The sequence below is a fragment of the Petromyzon marinus genome, chromosome 12, assembly GCF_048934315.1.
Source record: "Petromyzon marinus isolate PM22_M1 ecotype Great Lakes invasive population chromosome 12, UKy_Petmar_22M1.pri1.0, whole genome shotgun sequence".
In the NCBI taxonomy this organism is placed as follows: Eukaryota; Metazoa; Chordata; class Hyperoartia; order Petromyzontiformes; family Petromyzontidae; genus Petromyzon; species Petromyzon marinus.
Genome location: NC_133678.1, coordinates 10,486,396 through 10,506,284, shown reverse-complemented (window position 1 = coordinate 10,506,284; position 19,889 = coordinate 10,486,396). Strand labels below are relative to the sequence as shown.

Sequence of the window (19,889 nt, the reverse complement as noted above, 5' to 3'; positions counted from 1 at the left end):
TGAGTATTCACAATCTATGCATATTGAAAGCTGATTAGATAATGATGAATATTTAGTCTAATGGACAAATGAGAAAGATGAACTAAACGGAAAATCTGAGACAGAAAACACAAATGAGATAGCAAAAGACAAACAAACGCATACATTCCTGACTGAACTAGAATCATGACACCTTCTTTTCCGGAGGAATCGTACACAGTTGATAAACATATGACAAACACACATGTTGCTACCACATTCATGAATGACTGACTGATAACTGATAGAGTATTCCATTGCAACCACTGTAAATTTAACTCCCGATTAACATGACCTCATAAAAGTCTTCCATTTATAAACGCATTTCCTTTATGGATACATATTTATAGTAGACTCCTGCATCCATTGGCTGCAGTAAAATATAGGCAATTAATCAATTTGCCACCATTGGATATATGCCTGCCAAGTTAAGCAATAATACAGGGCGATCGATTTATAGATACACAACTGGTTTTTAATAACCTCTTCCTCTCTTCTTAACAGGTAATTGAATGTTGTTAAAGCTATGGTTCCATATCTTACAGAGGAGAGTGTTTTTTTTGTAAACAGTCTGCCTCAGCAGCCGACCATGCTTTCCCACCTGATGACGGACGCTTGTGTTACGCCCGAAACGTCGTGATTTCTTTTATTTTATACCTACGTGACTTTACCGAAAGAACCATAGAGTATAATGTTTAATTATTTTGCTGACATGGTCGGGAGACATGTAGAGACTTTGAGTTAATAGTGTTATTTTCTTGATTATTTTTGCTATTTATTTGAGTGGATGTCTATCAAGGAGTCACCCTCTAAACAAGCAGTCAAGAATCCAACAAAGCCTACTTTCATTTATATTTCATATGTTCACTCAAACACTTAAGCAAAGACAGGTAATTGAAAGCATTAACATTCTGTAATTGCACTGCGATACATCACACAATGTGCCTCTTTAATATTGCTCAGCGTGGCAGCGAATTTGCGTCAATGGTGTATCAGGCTGTCAAGAAAGCTATTCCATATTCTTGCATACTACCGAGGTCCAGGCTCTTTCAATGTGGTTATGAATCAGGATGGGTGGCGATTCTGAGTTTTTACAATGGCAGGGTGATGACCTCACTGTATATTCATGACCTCACTGTATATTCATGACCTCACTGCATCTCAAGTCAAACAGGTCCATCAGTAACAGTGATTGACATCACGGAATAACCAACAGACAGCTATACCGCTCAGTTATAGACACTTGTGCACGAAAACTCAAATCATATTGTGAAGTCGTGTCCAATTAAAATTCATTTTGGAGTGTTTTCTTCCTCTCGCGTGGTTTCTATATTCATTCTAACACTTATCTGTATGCAGCCAACAGCAGAAGATCATGGGCATTCAAGGCGTTTTAGCTTAAACAACAGCACGGTTCATCAACAACAGCATACCTCTTTGCGTGTCCAAGCATATTTAACCACCCCTTATCAATACAATGCTGGACAAGGGCCTCTACACCGTGTGGGTCATGTTTTTTTGTTACTGTACCCCACCACGCTGGTCAATGTGGGTTGGTGATAGCGTGGAGCATAGGCACGGGGGCATAGAAGTACAGTACAACAATGGCTTTTTCTACACTGCCCTCTCGTACCCACCACGTAGCCCCGCATGGTGGTCACTCATCCAAGCAAGATCCAGGCTCAAGCCTGCTTGGCTTCTGAGATCCGATGAGCCGCGTTATGGGTGATTGTGTGATATGCTTAGTTTATTACCCCTAAGCATGAATGAATGACATGATACGCCATTCCTCACCTCCCGTTAATGAGGAGGCGAGCCCACACCTCACCACCACCCTCTCACGAACCCCTTAATTATTTTGTTCAGAAGAGTCACTCTGTTGTTTGGCAGTTTTCTACCCATAGTAGAGGACTGCTCACCCCTCATGGTGACTGGAGCCAGAACCAGTCCACCAGATGTCCTGAATGCCACAGAAATCGAAGCAGTAGCAGTCCAACTCCTGGCAGACGAGTGTCAGCCTCTCCTTCCACTGTGAGCATTCAAACATTCCACGTGATCATTCACAGTGGCTTTTTGACATTTCTGGAGGAACTCCGAGGCTTCTGATTCAGTCTCCTGGCTCCGCCAAATGCGGTTTAAATTTCGATTTAAAGCTTTCGTGACTGCAAGGATTCATCTTCTTTGGTTCTTTCGGTAAAGTCACGTAGAATGAGAATAAAATAATAAATTGATAAAATAAAATAACACAATAAAATTCTCACGACGTTTCGGCCACAACACAGCGCTGTCCTCCAGACAGTCTCGTCTTTTCACCTGATTTGTTATGGCCGAAACGTCGTGAGAATTTTATTGTTATTTTATTTTTATCAATTTATTATTTTATTTTCATTCTACGTGACTTTACCGAAAGAACCAAAGAAGGCAAATGCGGTTTGGCCAGGAGACATCATAGACGCACAAAGATAAAGATTCCACGTATCGCCTTAACGTACTGTTGGGGCAAGTGCTGTTAGGGAGCACCCACACATCTACACACACACCATTAACACATTTTGGGCCAGTGTACTGTGTCACACTGAAATTGTGTCACATTTGATTTCACATTCCAGGACGATGGGTATGGACAATTTTATGTCACGCGAGTTCTATCTTTTACGTGTGTGTGCTTCTTAAATGTTTTACTGCTTATAACGTTAACGTTGGTGGTAACACAATAATTGCTTAAATACTTTTTGGAAGAATGTGCGTGTTTTAAACGCATTAAAACTCATGGAATCCATAAACCAACACATCTACCGTGTATGCCCACTACCTTTCCCACACATGATGTTCGTGCTTGCTCACAGCAGTGGCAATTCTCCCGATCTGGGCAATAGCGTAAGAGCGTGAATAGAGGGCCATTCAAAGAGAGGCATTAAGACAAGAAGCTTCGTACTTAATTCACTAGCGGACTTCTTCTACGCCATACCTCACTTAGAGAAAAGCTCTACTGCCACAATATTATTAATCACCCTCGTAGAATGAACCAAAGCAGTAAAAAATAAATCTTGTTTTACGACAAAGGAACTCTGCAGAGGTATATTTATGTGTCCCTGACATCTCTTCTTTTTTTCCGAAGGCCATAACAGTTAACAGAGAGTTCTGCTAGAGTACCACAATAATAGTTTGTCTTGTGTCTAGCATGTCGTCTGTACTAACTCAGGTGTGCATTTATTGCCTCTTAAGACGCGCTTTCTTGCCTCAATTGATATTTGGAACCGTTTAACAAGTGAGTACATGTCCAGGACGTCTCAGTTAATGCTTTAATATTTTTCAACTTATGATAAGCACAACACATGAAACTAATGTTGTCATCAGTAACCTTCTTTATTTGTATTATTATTATTATTTGTATGACCGTCCTGCCAAATGTAGAGAGAGGATCCCCGAAACCACCAGGGGGAGTCCGGTCAGGGACCACCCGTCAACAGCGTGCCACACGGCCCATCGCTGAGCAAATTCACGGTTGCTCAATTGAGCAGGAAATCACTTCCTTGACCTCCTACGCAAATGGAAACAAAGAGATGTAGTAGAGGCAGGGAGGAGCATGGCGGTGGTGGGGAGGACGAAGAACGCAAAGCAACTGACAACAGGTTATGAAAAGCAGTCTAAACTTTTTTTACTACGCATTGTAAAAAGTTTCCACTGAATACACGATTAGCAAAGTGTGTCCCACTTGTTCACCGTCTTGATAACGTAGTCGTGGAGAGGAGTGTGGACTGACACAGTGTTACCGTATTCTCCAGATTATGATGCACTATATCCGCCTATATGTTAAAGATACAGTTGAGGGTGTATGTTATATCACGGTGTGTGTGTGTGATCAAATTTACATAACTCTCTCCACACATTTGTGGTGTCTCTCATTCTCTTGAGCCTATGACAATCCAGATATTATGGTAGGCATGGGTGTAAACTCCGTCTTATGATTTCCCTAAATAATTTGATCAGCACTTTGCCTTAATTTAGGGATTACCAGCTCCAAGCTAAGAAAAAAAGACACTGAGCACAAAAGGCAAGCTTACAATAACAACAGCAAAAAACCTGAGTGATTTGGTCTAATAGACAATACGACAGCCTCTGCCGTATTGTCTATGCATAAATGAAGGGCGCAGGCTGTAATTGTGCCTGTGCAGAGTGTAATAAACTCATTTGAAACAGAGCTAATGACTCCAAAAATACAGCTTACATTATTTACAAAATCTGTTGCCGTGTATAAAGATTCCTTAGCCTATAAATTAACAACGTAATATTTAATCTTTTGGCAAATTAAATGACAAAAAACTGTCATTGGAATTCCACATCCTTTGTTTCCAGTTGACAACGCCAACATAGGAAATTGTTTATATGGTGATGCATCCTCGGACTGAAATGAATGCATTCGTAAATACACACATACATACCATTTGGAGCAGTAATATTGCTTGTGAAATATATACACGTTTTTTTTTGTAAAATAGAGTGCACACTTAACAAGAGGGAGGAAAGTGGCTGGGTTATTACTGAACCATCATATGCACCAAATTAAAAGGCTCCAAAAAAATAATAATGCATAAATCAGAACCCATGTCACTATATATTACACGGAAGATTATTCATTATGACCATGCATCAAATCCAGGTAATTTGCAAGGGCACAGGAAGATATTCAGAGTGCAGCCCGGATACTTTATTATATTGTATTCAAAGAAAGAGAAAGGTAATTTCGTAGAGCTTCATGTGAATTCTCCTCAAAGAACGGTGCCTACCAATGATGTCAGATGCCTCAAATGCATTTTATTGTGGTTCCCGTCGCGTTTATGAGCTCGTAAGGTTTTAACTACGACACATCTTTCACCAATTAACCACATTACATTTTTTTTATCCACATGCATACATAAGTAGTGGTACCTTAGACACGCAATGGGATCCCTGAGCAGTGTAGATTTGTGTTAAAAGTAACTGACATGAAGATATTATTATTACTTTAAATGTCCAGATAGTTTAGGATTGAATGGAATGTGTTTGTATGCCATTTATTATATATATATTAATATTGGTTAATTGTATAACATTCATTGTTTTATTTCCCATTCCCCAAGCCATCACCATCTCTCTTGGTCTCACGATACAGCAATCCCTCTAGGTCCTGCACACAAGCTGATTATATAATTCCATCTCAGTTATGGAAATTCCCTTGGGTGTATTCTCTCCTTTGGTTGTCACTCCATTGTTAGTCTCGACCACGAGTCATCATCCCTTCCAGCAATGTGTCCTGCCGAAACCTGCTGAGCCTTCATTAACAGTCGACACGACATCTGTGTTATAGTCAATGTTTTCCTCTTCCTGTCTCACAATTCAATCCAAATAAGCACACCTTATCCATGCTTCTTTGTAAACTTTTCCGATTTTGTTCAATTTTATTTATCAATGTCCATGTTTCTCATTCTTTGGACATATTGGTATGTAGCTGTTCATTATTGAGTTTTGTTTTACAAAAAAATACTCCAGCCTGTTCATGTTCACTTCATTTATGTAAGCATACCGATCCTGTATGTCCTCAATGACTACCCTACGTTACATACTGTGACGTGTGTTCCAGTTATGTTTCAACAACTGGTCCCACATGGAGCTCGCCTTGTTACATACAGTGGCATGCAACATTTGCTTCTTCAAGAGTAATATGAACAACATTTTTAGCATGCTTAAATCATTATGTGAAAGTTAAGTTAGCTAAACTCAAGAATCGCTGGTGCTAAATTGCTGCATACATTTTCAGTATCAACGACCTTGACGCCAATTTTCTTTTGCCTTTTCCAAAGTCCCCCTTTCTGGATGAACAGAAACATTCTTCTCTCGTCCATTATTTTTATAGGTGGGAAAATAAAATACAATAAAATGAAATTGGTGCCTTCCCTGTATCCCTGGAAACTAAGAAATGTGCATTGCTGTCCCAAGATCAAAACATTATACCCAAATATAAACAAAACAAACGGAAGTCTTAATTGAAACGTAGATGTTTTAATATAATTAATTTGAAATGCAATGTTGTGGATATGACATAGTTATATATAATGCGAAAAAACTACGTCTTTATGATTTTACTTTACAAATTAAGCATGGTTTGTAATAGTATAACCACAAACCAAATGTTGACAATTTTATAGCGTAATATACAATTTTGAACTTGTATTCTCATTAGTGTGAATTTTCTACATTAAAAATGTGGAAAAAAATGTGCCTTGTCAGTGTCCACTGACATTTCATACACAAGATCAGTGCCGTTGCCTGAGAACAGAACCTGCAAGAATTCAGCACGACACATTCAGGAGGCAGCAATTCCCCTCTGAATTTGACAGCGCGGTGTCATCGTTATGGAATTCCTGCAATTATAGAATGGACATGAAAATCCCATCTTGCTATGGATAGTGCGCTCTCATCCTGCAGCAATCTACAACCTCGGCCTTTGAGATAGATTACAGCTGAGGCTCGACATGACCCAGTCGGGACTCAGAATCCAACTCCTTTTTGCATGTTCTTTGCGTCTAGATAATTTATCTTGGCATTCTAGTGTGTTATCACATGCTAAAATATTCAGTAAGTAATTTATCAGTAATCTCCAGCAGGAAGCTCTTGAAAAAAAGGCTTTGGACTCAATTCTGTCTTCCTGGATTCATAAAAGGCATTCTGTTGCCACCAGTAATATAAAACCTTTAGTCGTTTTATTGCCAATGGACATGTGCTTGGCATTCAGGTGAGGAAATTGTTAGTGCCTGTATCCTGCTGTTTCCCTCACTCTGAGGACGTACACACACACACACAATTTTGTTGCTCGCAAATGCCGAGTCTAAAGATCCAATTAAGAATGCATGGGACAGAGTTACTTTTGGGTTGCATTATGAACGCTCAACGTGCACCTGTGCAGCGGCAACGAAATGACGCGGCTTTCCCGCGTCTTTAACACAGGGAGAAACAGCCGCATGCCTTGTTGTGACACCAGATGCTGAGAGATGGCTATATTAGCAAATGCACATTGCCTGACTGCATATTTCACCAATGCCTAATTCAATCCAGAATTTCACTTTACCTGACATGAGACATTATTCAACACCTTTGATTTATTTCTCAACATTTCGAATCGAATACATTTTTTTTTAACAGCTCAGCCTTTGAGATGTTTGTTTCTTACGTTATTTTACCACAAATACCAAATGCTGTGCTCATCACAAAGAGTTTCATAAGATATAAACACACATACAGCTCATATATGTTATCGTAATATATAACGTCAAAGTGGTTTCTTACTCAATTGAACGTGGGGTCATGCTCATCAGCTGTTTAAAGCCTGGAGCCCAGTGCTAGAAATACCACATTGCTATGGTAAGGGGTTAACACTCCAAAGGACGAACCACTTTAGAATTCCCCACAAAGTGGCCCTAATTTTATCGATCCTGGAAGCATTTATGCACAAGTCGAAGCCATAACGGGATTTTAAATCGCAACTTGTGATGACTGCTATGCCACCCGGCTTGTGATATAGTATTATAGTATACATGTTTAATAAACAGTACGTTTTTGAAACCGCAGCCACATATTTCACAATTAATTGGTATCTATATTTTTGCAATAACATACAGCAATAAGAACAGTAAACTTATATCTCTATAAATCAATATGAAATGGTTAATGTGACAAGCTATACCACATACAATGAGCTGGAAGGTGGATTTGATTTCAATTCCAATAACCTATATTTAGGTATTAGTGCATGTGCATGCATGGCTGTTGAGAAAGAAACACAATATATAAGTTATATTACAGGCAGCATCAATAAGGCACAGATAATCCAGTCATATATCATGAAGATTGGTTTTGAAAATGTGGAGTGGATTCTGGGACAGTCATTGCATTTCTGTGGGCTTTATTGTGAAGACCTCTCATTAAATCTGAAAATAAATAATTGTATCAAGACATACGTTTTGTAATGTACCTAACTTGCAGGGCAAAATCCAAAATAATGTCCTGTAGATGTTATTTAAAATTGTATTGTTTGAAATGTCGACCGTGTGCATAGTGTTCAAATTCCATTTAAATATTTTCTTTAGTGGATCAAAATTCAATGTTATAATATAAAACTCGGGTTTGCATTTCAGAGTAACCCACGGGCAAACTCCTTGGCACAATACTGCACTTGCTTGACGATTCATGCTAATGGCCTACATGACAATACACTCTGCACATTGATACACTCCACGTTGTGCTGTTTATATATTTGTTCCGAATGCAATACCATGCCTCGTACACGCTGTTTATAATGTTGGGCAAATTTCTTCCCTGTCTCCTGAGTTTAATCGAATGTTTCCATAATCGAATGTTTCCATTAGATGAAACTCAGTAATATTTCGAGGCTAGCGTCTGCTATGTTCCACACGTACCATACAAATGTATCCAAAACATTAAAGCACTTCACATTAACAACATTATAAAACAAATTGGTAAATATTATGTGAAGCCACTGCTGGATGAGGACTTCCCCACACCTTCACAGCTCATGGAGGTTATTTGACCGTAGTTAACTACATTGGTGAGTGTAGGTTGAAGGAGGGAGATACAGATGTGGAAACATAGCAGTAAAGTACAACAATGGGTGTTGCTGAACTGCCCTCCACTGCACACCACATATCGCTTCAGCCTTCAACAACCTGTTGTGCATTCAAGCACAGACTCGAATTTGCATAGATTCCACGATCTAATGCGATGGGCACACTCCCGGTTATTTGGTCGTTAAGAATACTGTACGTTAATCGCATCTGCAAGCAATTTAATATGACATATGCACTCAAATTGTAACAATCTGGCTATTTGACACCGCCGCCATTAGGGTGTTTGATGCGCGACGTTGTGAGTTTAAATTCCGATGGGGTGTCAACTCCGACTATCATCGCCATGAGGTTGATACAAATTTGTACTATTGTATGAGCAGTCAGCAGTGGTGGTTCTATGGTGAAACTGTAACGCACCATGGACTTATGGAATGTTCAAGGCCACCAACAGAAATGAGTGCTGCTTCATTGCTCAGTGGAGGAGAGAAATTGCTTAGACTTGGCTGATATAATTACATAAATTTGTAAAACAATAAAGTACCTAATTTTATGTTATTGGTTCTTTCGGTAAAGTCACGTAGAAGGGAAACAATAAATAATAAAAATATAAAGTCACGTAGAAGGGAAACAATAAAATAAGAAAAATAAAAAATAATATATATTTTTTTATTGTTTGCCTTCTACGTGACTTTACCGAAAGAACGAAGAATATGAATCCCTGCAGTCACGAAAGCTTTAAAATCAAAATTTTACCTAATTTTATGTTAATGAACAACATTTGTAATGCGCTTTGTTAAGCTTATCTCGTCTTATGACATCAGGAGAATTTGCCATCACAATGCAGACAGATTTTTGTTTGTTGTTCTCTGTCCCATGATGTCAAGAAGTGTCTCTGAAGGCAACACAAAGCGCTCTTCTTCCTCACGGAGAGCAGTAACTATATTTCTTAGTTTCACTGCTTTTATGAGTTTCGTGAGTTTATTTTTTTCACCAGACCGAATTATCTTCATGCAAATTGTAAGGGCTCTACTTGCTTTTCATTTTATTTTATTCCACACACACACGTGCGATTTAAATTTCCTTCATCATTGCTGTGTAAGATGAGAACAATTTGGCGAGCCTCGTAATACATTTCCACAGTTTTACCGTGTTGTTGAAATTATTCATTTGAGCCGCATATATAACGGTATTTCCATAGACTGGTAAATGGTTGAAATTCAACTGGGTTGCTCTGCTGGAACATTTTAGAATGTCTGCCATTTTAAAATGTCCTCCGTTTTAACCCACAACAATATCATTTCAATCATCTCATTCATAATTGTTTTCATTTTAAAATCTAATATTATTAGTGATGAAAGATGGTTTTCAGTTGCAGTAAAAATATATTCTTAAAACGACACTGTGGAATCTTAAAGTGAAACAAGCAAGGTAAATAGACTTAATGATATTAAATCCATTGGCACAAAATATGAAAAAAACATACTTATTTATTTTTAAAAAGGGGATATTATGGGCGATGTGTATTCTTTTTATGGGGGAGCTTGACAAGGAATATCTTTGAAGTGGCAGTAACAGTACATTTGGAATAACCATTTTCTGTTTTAATATATGAATGCAGCACGTGCTGCTTGCCATCAGAGAGTTGTATTGAAATCAGACCATATCAAAGGGATAGGGCAGTCAAACAACCTCATTCAAACTGCTACTTCACCATTCAGTGTTATTGTTATTAATTATGGGATTGCACATAATATTACAGAATGATCATCAATACATGGTTACATTATTTATAAATAATTGGCATATGGCTATCCTGCTAACTACTGCTCCTAAGATGGAGGTAAATCAAACACTTTGAATGTTTTGACTGTTGGTACATCACAAATAAGATATTCATCAAAATATTTTAGTTTTTTTTTCACCATCACTGAGAGGATATAAGGGGCATTACATTATGATACCCTTCTTCATAAATGATGGGTTTTCACTCAGTAATTTTCACTGAGGCATCAACTTTAAGTGATACTTTATGAATGGCTTTGTGCTACATACACCTAAATAGTACAGAGAACAAAGACAACGGAATGACTGGGTACGAACACAACTTTGACGTGACTTTTTGTGAAGTGCCATTCATAGATATGGGCAATGTAGCATAGGATGTATTCAACACTAAACGCATTCGTCAATAACATTGCCTTAAAATGAATATAAATTAGGTTACATCTTGGGCAATGGCCCTTCATAGCAGAAAGAAGAATGGACACTTGCCCAAATGTTGCCGATTACTGTATACATTTCTTTCCCTTCTAGGGCAGTCCTATCGACACACGCGTTGAGTTTGTTTTTATTATTTGTGCACTGCCAATGCAAGTATCAAGACAACATTTATGCATCTTGTTGATTTGGCTATGAGCTGCAGTCAGTGGCAGACACAAGGATGGTGTGAGTTGGAGGTGACCCCCCTCCACTCACCCACCACTTCCCTCCACCAATGAGAGAGACCTCAACATATTCATATTTATAAGACCAAACATGTATTGTTTTATTTGTTGCAGAGTCATATTTGAAAGCTTGAAACTTCAGGACACTCCTCCCCCACCCTCCATTGGGATGTTTCTAGATGCACCTCCGTCTGCAGTGTGATCTTCTCGCCAGATGTCCGTAGCATCAACCTTTCGTAGGAACAACAGGACTTGATTAATAGCCATTGCAGGGGACACTTTATGAGCGAGGCAACAATGCAAGGTTGCAGTGCAAGGGAATGTTGCACGCTTTGATGTAATCATTATTCACCTGCCGCAGTATACGCTGGCAATTTTAGGAAAGAATGAAAACGTGCTTTGTGTGGTGTGTCTCCATTGTCTAAACCTATGGTACTCGAGCAGATGATTCTCCACGTGCTTGGTGGCTTCTTGAAATTAGAAATTCCATTCAGAATTACATAATGGGACAATAATCCCTGGTTCAGAATCGTGATGGCTTGCAGAGGGCTTGATACTATGATCGCGATTGCAACCGTGATTGCTAAAAATCCTGGCTTAGGATATTGCATGAAAGTACGCCTGCCTGTAATTAAGCTATTAAAATGCACCTTTATCCAAAAAGGTGTGTCAATGTCAATTTCAATGAACTGAAATTACACTTATGATGACCTTTTTTAGTGTGACGAACACATTAATCACATAAAACACCCCAAACACGGACTCAGTGGACAAGAACTCAACCATGCTGAAATCTATATCCAGTCCGGGTCTGTAGGAGACGACAGTGCTGCATGTGTTCCCGGGGTGAAGTTCATTCTAGTTTAGGTGAAGGCGTGCACTTAGTGATAACTTTTAATGGGCAGTCAACCTTCGTAGAAGGAGCCTGGGATGGGGGGGGGGGGGATAACTTGCAGCTTGAGTACCTTTATCCTCATTAGACAAGTTTTCATTGCATCTCTCAGGGGCTCAAAACGACCACCCATGTAGGTACAGCTTCGGTACTATAAATAGTATTGAACACTTCGTTTACCCATCCACTTACCCTTTAAATATTTAGGGATGTCATAACCTGTGTAATCCTTAACGTTGGGGCAGAGGTTGGCGATCGATCAATAAAAAGCCGTACCTGATGTGGACACCAGGAGAAGCGTAATGATTGAAGACAGCATGTCGATACTGCGCATTTTGTTAACTGAATCCCTGTATCTAACACTTCCACTGACCCAAGAGCACAATTTCATGATGTTGCTTTTTCGACTTAATGACTTATGCTATGTCAATGACCTAATGCTCATCGATGCACAGTAAGCTGCAGGACGGGGCATCAATCATAACAACGTGAAGGCTTGATGAGAACTCTCCATCAATGGATCGCAAAGCACTTGCGTTATGACTCTCCTGAGCGAGCTTGTGCTGCGGAAGGATTACATCCCCGAGCTTAACCAGTCAATGCTGAACAAGCCCTCTGAGCTGCCAATGCCATGTCCACTACAGCCTGCAAATGGGAACTTTTCACTTGACCATTTTTCACAGAATAGCTCATGAAGCCACATTATCTACCCGAGGTGGTTATTCTTGGACCCTATTTCGAAGCTACACAGGATGAGATTAACAGTGTAGTGACTTTTCAGTCGGCAAGAGCCATTCCTCGTGTTCCCTTCATATGCCAATCAGTCAGTGCACTGTGAGCACACAGCGTCGCCACCTCATTTGCTTGTGCCTCGACTTGCTTCTTGCGTGCCACACCAGCAGCACAGCTCCGTTGTACAATGGACGGAATATGCATGAACGCCTTTTTGCGAGATCACTGCTTCTGTGGCTGGTATTCGCTGCTCCTGAAAAATTGTACGAATTGGGGGTGAGGGCCGATTAGATGAAAGCCATGTCTTTGTGAAAGTGGCTCTGAAGTCCCTTCAACATCAGTCCCCAACATCTTCTAAGTACCTGCTGCTCACTTTCTTTTATATGGCAAATGCACGTCACGGTTGCATGTTGTGACTAAAAGGCTACCATTGTTGTCGCATGATGGAAATGTTTACTTACGTTCACTTTTTCGTGATGAAAGCTCCAACTCCATACTTATATGCTCTCATGCAAGCAGGCACATTTGTTACTAAAAATAAAAAAAATTGTTATTTGTAGGGCCATGACTATATTCTCAATATTCTAGCATAACACAATTGCATTCAAGTAGAAGTGTAAAGCAGGTATATTATGGTCCACATTCTGGAGAAAGTTGTTTACCAATTAAATGCCAATTAGAGTACCTGAAAATATTAACATGTCTCTTTCAGAATGTTACTGACTCAAATGTGCAATTATGCATTGAATATAATTGTATAAATGTGGCCTGTGGTTCCTGTACCAGATAATGATTTGGCTATTAGGGCAACTGTTATTAAAGTGCTACCAAGAAGTGCTTCAGTTCATCAAGTGCAAAGCCAATTCAATTTAATCATTTAATTCCATCCGTGAATTAAAGGTCAAAGGGATAATTAATGAAGCCTTCCGGAACAAAATATGTCTTTTGATCCTCCAGCAGCTTTAACTTGCACCCACAGAGTAATGCTCTCGTTGGCTTGACAAGACTCTGCTTAAATCCAGATATGCATGCTGTGCCCTAATACAGTACAGTAGGTGAGAAGCAGATAAGGGACAGTTGAAATGTCTCCGAATCTTCACACCTTAACTGTGATGCTTGCACGACAAGAACGGCAGAATAAAGTTTTCGTGGCAATGGTGCAGGTCAGCACATTGCTTTTTAACATCTGTTCCAAATGACTGTTGCATCTTTCTATACAAATTGCGCTTTTGAAATTATGGTTAAACAAAGTATACATTCAAGCCACACATTACACTTCACTCACCGTGTATGTAAATGTCAATCATTAAGTGGATTTAAATATAATAATCCGCAACATCCAACACTGATTGTAATTCATAGTTTACCAATCACGTCTGTTCACATGTGGAATAATATGGTGAATGCATCTATCGGACAGATGGACATGAAAACTGGACTTTGGTATGCAAAAAATTGGAACATACGTTTGTGTTATAAAATATCCCAGTCTATGCTTTGTCTCAGCCTACATCTAGTTTTAAACTACGTTCATTCTCGTATTCTTTTTTTTTAATCAAAGCAATTGAGCGCTTTCCATACCACATGCATAGGTTCATAAAACAAACAGTATTTATGCAGTGTAATATTTATAGCTATTTTCCAAATAGTGGTGGGCATTCTGTCACTTAAAACGTGGCATTTTAGCACGTTATCCGACGTCCACAACCATCTCTACAAATACGATGGAGAGACGTGATCGTCAATTACATTGGGATAAGACTTCACAGCAGACAAACGTAAGCATATTAAAATAACAAGGTGCCTCCCTGGTATTGCTTACGCCAGTGGCTGTGGGATGTGAGTGGCTTGTATTGTATTTTCTTAAATGTGATGTTGGGTGGGTATTGCTGATTTAAAAAAAAAACAGACTCCATCCGTGTGAAAGATTGATGTTCGCAAAACTGCCCATCAGTGTCCATGCTGGGTACAGTATTGTAAAAACAAAAACAAAAATTTTGTGATTCTATTTCTGCTTGAATTTAAGACTATGGGCAATGATGAGTGAACAGAATATTCTATCGCCAACTTCAAAATCTAATCTTCTTATGTTCAGTGCTTCTGTCTTCTCCAAATATGTGCTCTAGAACTCAAATTTAGTAGCTCTCTGGGGATTTCAACTAATTGAAATTAATTACATCTTCACGGAAAATAAACACATGACCTGCAACACTTAGCCACAATATTAATTTCCCCCCTTCCCTTTAATCTGCATTTAAAGAAATATCACAAGCAAAGGACATCCAGAGGTGTTTCTTGAGTTGTCATCTTAAAGCATAAAAATGGCACCTCTTCAATTTATTATTTTGGAGTTACACAACATTATTGCACGTAAAGTATTGCATGTAAATACACTGAATTTTAATAGTAAAAAAGTAAAGTACATTGATTGTATTAGAACCGACTCAAAATAGTGATAACAACAAGTAATCAAGTAATCGGTCTGCGTAAATTTGGGGAGGATGAGATTTACCACTTCAACAATATCTTGACAATCACATTTCCTGTAAAATAAAATCTGTCACTCTCCATTGTTGTCATTTGCAAAGCAGCACAATCTAATGGTTAGAGGCTGCACCAAGACAAGCATGAAATTGGAGCCTTGACCCAGTTCCAGTGGGTGAAATTTAATATTTTTTGCATAAATTATCACCTGCATAGTACATTACTGGAGCCCTGTGCTGCAAACAATAGGAATGCTCAATCTGACGGAAAGTCCCAACTCATTTAGCATTGGTCGTGGGTCCACTGATAATGATCAACTATCAGAATGATCAGATTATAATCTGATCATTCCTTTCACATTTGAGTTTTAGCATCGTTTCAGATTTTTACAACATGATTATTAGTAATATTTCTGAGATGCAAGCCTTCTGCTTTAATTACCCTTCAACCTACCGTGCTTTCCATTTGTACCCCTGCGAGATTTAACCTAATACCAATGCTTCATCGCACTGCTGGGCTTCCATGCAATCGTCTGTCATGCAAAGTGAACAAATAAATAAGAATCAATCGAGGTCGGCAAAATACTTTGCATCGCGGATTTTTTTTTTCTCACAAACCTTTTCGAAGTAAGTCGACCATGCAAAAACAATCGGGGTGGATCAGAGGCGCAGCAGTTAGCACCGTGTGCTACAAACACTGCAACCTGAATTTGATTCCCAGCCACGTGCTGACATCAGTCATTAATAACATGTGAAACGGATCTATGCCCCATCCCAGTTCACCAACCAACACTGACCCGCATGGTGAAGTATGGTCAAGAAAACTCTCCGTGAGCAACATGGTGTGGGGAGGCCTTCATCCCATCAGTGGATTGACAATTGTCTGTTAATTATTATTGCTATTAGAATTAATTCCAGTCTGGGGCACAGTTAAGGTGCATTAACAAACAACTATTAAACTCAATAAATTTGTAGTATTACACTTTACAAAATGTTGAAGAGGCAATGCAGTTATACCTAGTACCATGCATCCTCAGATACTCACAGCGTTGCATCTAAATGCTTACTCTGTAAATACCATTTGAATAAACAACCTCACATGCCCAGCTTACAGGCTATTTTATATTGACCTGCCAATTCGATTCCGACAACTACCTGGTGCAATAAACTAGTAAAATGTGCCATTTGTTTTTAAATGGTTGTAAAAAAACCCCTTTATAAATCAAGTTCAATCTTGTGAGCTGGTGTCACATCCAAAATTAGAGTATGTACTGCAATTAAATGATGCAATATATCAGTTTAGCACGTAGGCCTGCGTGACCACTATTATCCATAGTAAAAAATTGGGGTTATGCGATCCTACCCAAAAAAAACTTTTTATGATGGATACAATTTATTTTAATATTTTTTATATTGTTTAGGGCCTCCAGGTGTCATTTGTAGAAGATATTGTGTATTTCAATGCACTCTCACATGGATATAATCAATTAAGCAATCAAAGTCCATCGCAGATCGTCAGTCCTATTTTGAACTCTGCAATCTTGTGAATATTCAAGCGTGCATTGTCAAATTGTTAGTCTATGCATGAACGAGAAGACAGCTTGACATTTCTGTGATGTCAATGAAAATGCTCGTATTTTAATGTATTTCAAATGTCAACCTTATTGATTACATACCAAGTATCCAGAAAATCAACTGCATTCATCTTTGAGATATATCCAGAAAACAGATAAAGGGATAAATGGCTTGATGAAAAATATGGCTTCTGGCAATGATTTCATGGTGCGAATGATTATATATATGTTTTTGTTCCTTTAACAATTTTCATTAGTTCATGAGCTCGAGGATAAGGTTGTGTACAATTCTCCAAGCCTTTATTTCCACAATCAGTGCAAAATGATCCAAGTAAAAGTGGGCGTCTGATATCACCGAGGATGCATCTCTAAATGTCATAATTTGAGGATATCATTAAAAATGTTGATTATAACCCATGGAAGTAGAGTAGAAAACGTGCAATACCACTCAATGTTCTCGTATCAGTTTAAAACTACGACAACAAAGTGGGAGAGAGAGCTGCCGTGGCAAGAGGTTGTATAGTTAAGAAAGGGGGGAGGGGCAAGGGGGGAGAGAGAGGGGGGGTGTGGGGTAAGGGGAGGGGAGCACTGCGTGGGCGCTATGAGAGGGTACTTGGGGCTGGAAGTGGGAGGCCGAGAGAGCTGGGGATGCGGGGGGGAAGTTAACTCGGAAAAAATAGACTACTACCCGGCAGATATGATAGACAACAACCATAAAGCAGTTAGGGTTGTACCTGGTTAATAACATCCTTCAAAAGATTGCTCAATTTGTGTCCATCTTCTCGGTTGAAGTTATGTCTATGTTTATATATCTGGATGGCTGCATGAACAAACCTTTGATAGTACGCCGAAGGTTTGCAGAGTACCTTGGTCTCGGAAAAAAGAATATCATGCGAGCCCACAGAGTTATAACAATGGTCAGCAACGGCAGAGGTATTGGTTCTGCCGCGTTTCAGATCTGCCTTGTGTTCGCGGACACGGTCCGAGACATGTCGTTTCATTTCCCCAATGTAACTGCTGACGCAGGTACAACTCAGTTTGTAAACTCCAGGATATTGCATGTCAGGAATGACATCCTTCACAGATGGGATTAGATCATGGATTTGTGTACTGTATTGAATTGGACCGGGATCTTGTGTTTGTTTAAAATTTGGGAAATATTTTTGGTAACGCCTGCTATGTATGTTAACATGATGATTTTGATTGGCTTCCTAGGAGGTTGTTTCTCCATGGATGGAGAAACAGCTTTGCGAATAATGCGGTCTGAGTACCCATTCGTCCTGAGGGCCTGGTGTACGTGTTCCAGTTCACTGGCTAGGTGGTGTTGGTCGGAAATGCAGTGGGCCCGATGGTGTAGTGTTTTGATAAGGGAATTATTCTGTGCCAGATGGTGGTGGGAATCAGGTTTCAGATAGGAATCTGTGTGGGTGGCTTTCCTGTAGAAAGAGTGTGTGTCAGATAGAAAATGGGCCAGTTTGTAGGTAGGTGAGTTGATAGTGGAAACGATGGGCCGAAGTGGAGTATCTTCTTTATGGATTTTAGGAAGACCATAGAATCTGGTGGTCTAGTAGCAGAAGGTTTTAAGGAGAGCCGTTTTAATGGTTCGATTAGAGAAGTCGAACTGGTAATGATATTGTTGGTTTTTGTAGCCAGGCAGTTAGTAGGATCTTTGTTGATTTTGGTGTAACTACCGAAAGAACCAAAGAGTATGGATTCCTGCAGTCACGAAAGCTTCAAATCAAGAATAAAGTGACCATTAGATGATCACAGATTTCCCACCCATGCCAGGTGGAACCTTGTTTGGTCTAAATTCCAGCATTAAATATTTAGCTTTGAATATTTGCTAAAAGAATCAAGACTAGCCATACATTTCATATGTGTTCAAGCATGCAAATCTCCAATTATTTGTGGCCAGCACGGGTGATTTACACTTTTACCAAAATGTAACTTTGAATAGGTTTGTTTTCTTCACTTAATTGAGTGTGCTGAAGAAAAATTTACGTGAACAGCCCTTTTGAATTCTCAGAGGTTAAGCTTCCACACGGAATGGAGTATGGGCTACTCTGTGCTCCCAGGATCACTGCATACTTTGTAACTCGAAGAGTTTCATTGGAAGCAGTGATAAAATATTTCAGACATTGTGCAAAATTTACTTGATCATGATGTTGGCTCACTCTTTGAAAGAGCATATCTTTATTATAAGTGTGGGGGGGGGGGGGGAGGAGTGGGGGAAAATAGGTTTAATACATTCTTCGGTATGAAAAATTGTGCAGAAGTCCAAATCATAAATATGAAGTGAAAAATGCATCGTATTCAAGCGGCGGCTTCAGTTTTTGTTAACATGCATTGTGTGTTATGTGTACTACACAGAGGCCACGCAAATCAAGGAATGCGTATTTAAACCCCTGTAACAGCCAGTGAAAACAACGTTCAATTTTATAATCAGGGAATAAAAAGTGTATAAAGTCTAGTGGGGCATATGATCAATTCACCTTTGTTTTAGGAACGAGGCTTGACCATGTAATGACAAAGCAATACTGGACAAATAAAAGTGGAGAATGTGTTTGATATCAAACAAGAGGCATTTATATTATGAGGAGGGGCCATGGTCGAAAATTAGGCTATTGTGGTGTTATAATCAGGTTTGTATATGTATTTGTGTAGATAATCATGAAAAACGCAATGTCAAACGTTGCGGGTGTCTTTTATTTTGGCGTGTCACCGCAAATCAATTCACCACGACTGCCAAAAGGAACAGTTTCTCTGAACTGTTAAATGTTTAAAAATGAAATACAAAACAACTACCTTTGAAAGCGCACCCATTAAACCCAATGCCAATCATCGGGTCAATACATGTGCACATGCACATATACCTCATGCTCAGTTGAATCATGCCGTTAGTTTGTTACATGCTTACCATTCCCCCACCCATTTCAGTGCAGTCCCACTTTTATGTTGCATTAAGCATGCCTTCTAAAGTGCATATACATTTACTTCAGTCATCATCTTTATTTACAGCCATTATTAACAGCAGCGTTATATCGGCTCAAACACAAACACCGAAACACCCTCAAATCCCTCTGAACATCACTACACTACGTTCCCTTTAATGCTGCATGTCTCGA

The 19,889-nt window shown here is 39.2% G+C and overlaps 1 long non-coding RNA gene across 1 annotated transcript; it reads right to left on the bottom strand.

The window, feature by feature from the left end:
* Window positions 1-9,673: 9,673 nt before the first annotated feature.
* LOC142924335 (uncharacterized) lies at window positions 9,674-13,291 on the bottom strand. Its single transcript, XR_012941532.1, has 2 exons — window positions 13,169-13,291; window positions 9,674-11,314 (listed from the first exon to the last, which is right to left on the bottom strand). It is a non-coding gene; the product is annotated as an uncharacterized LOC142924335 (long non-coding RNA).
* Window positions 13,292-19,889: the final 6,598 nt, after the last annotated feature.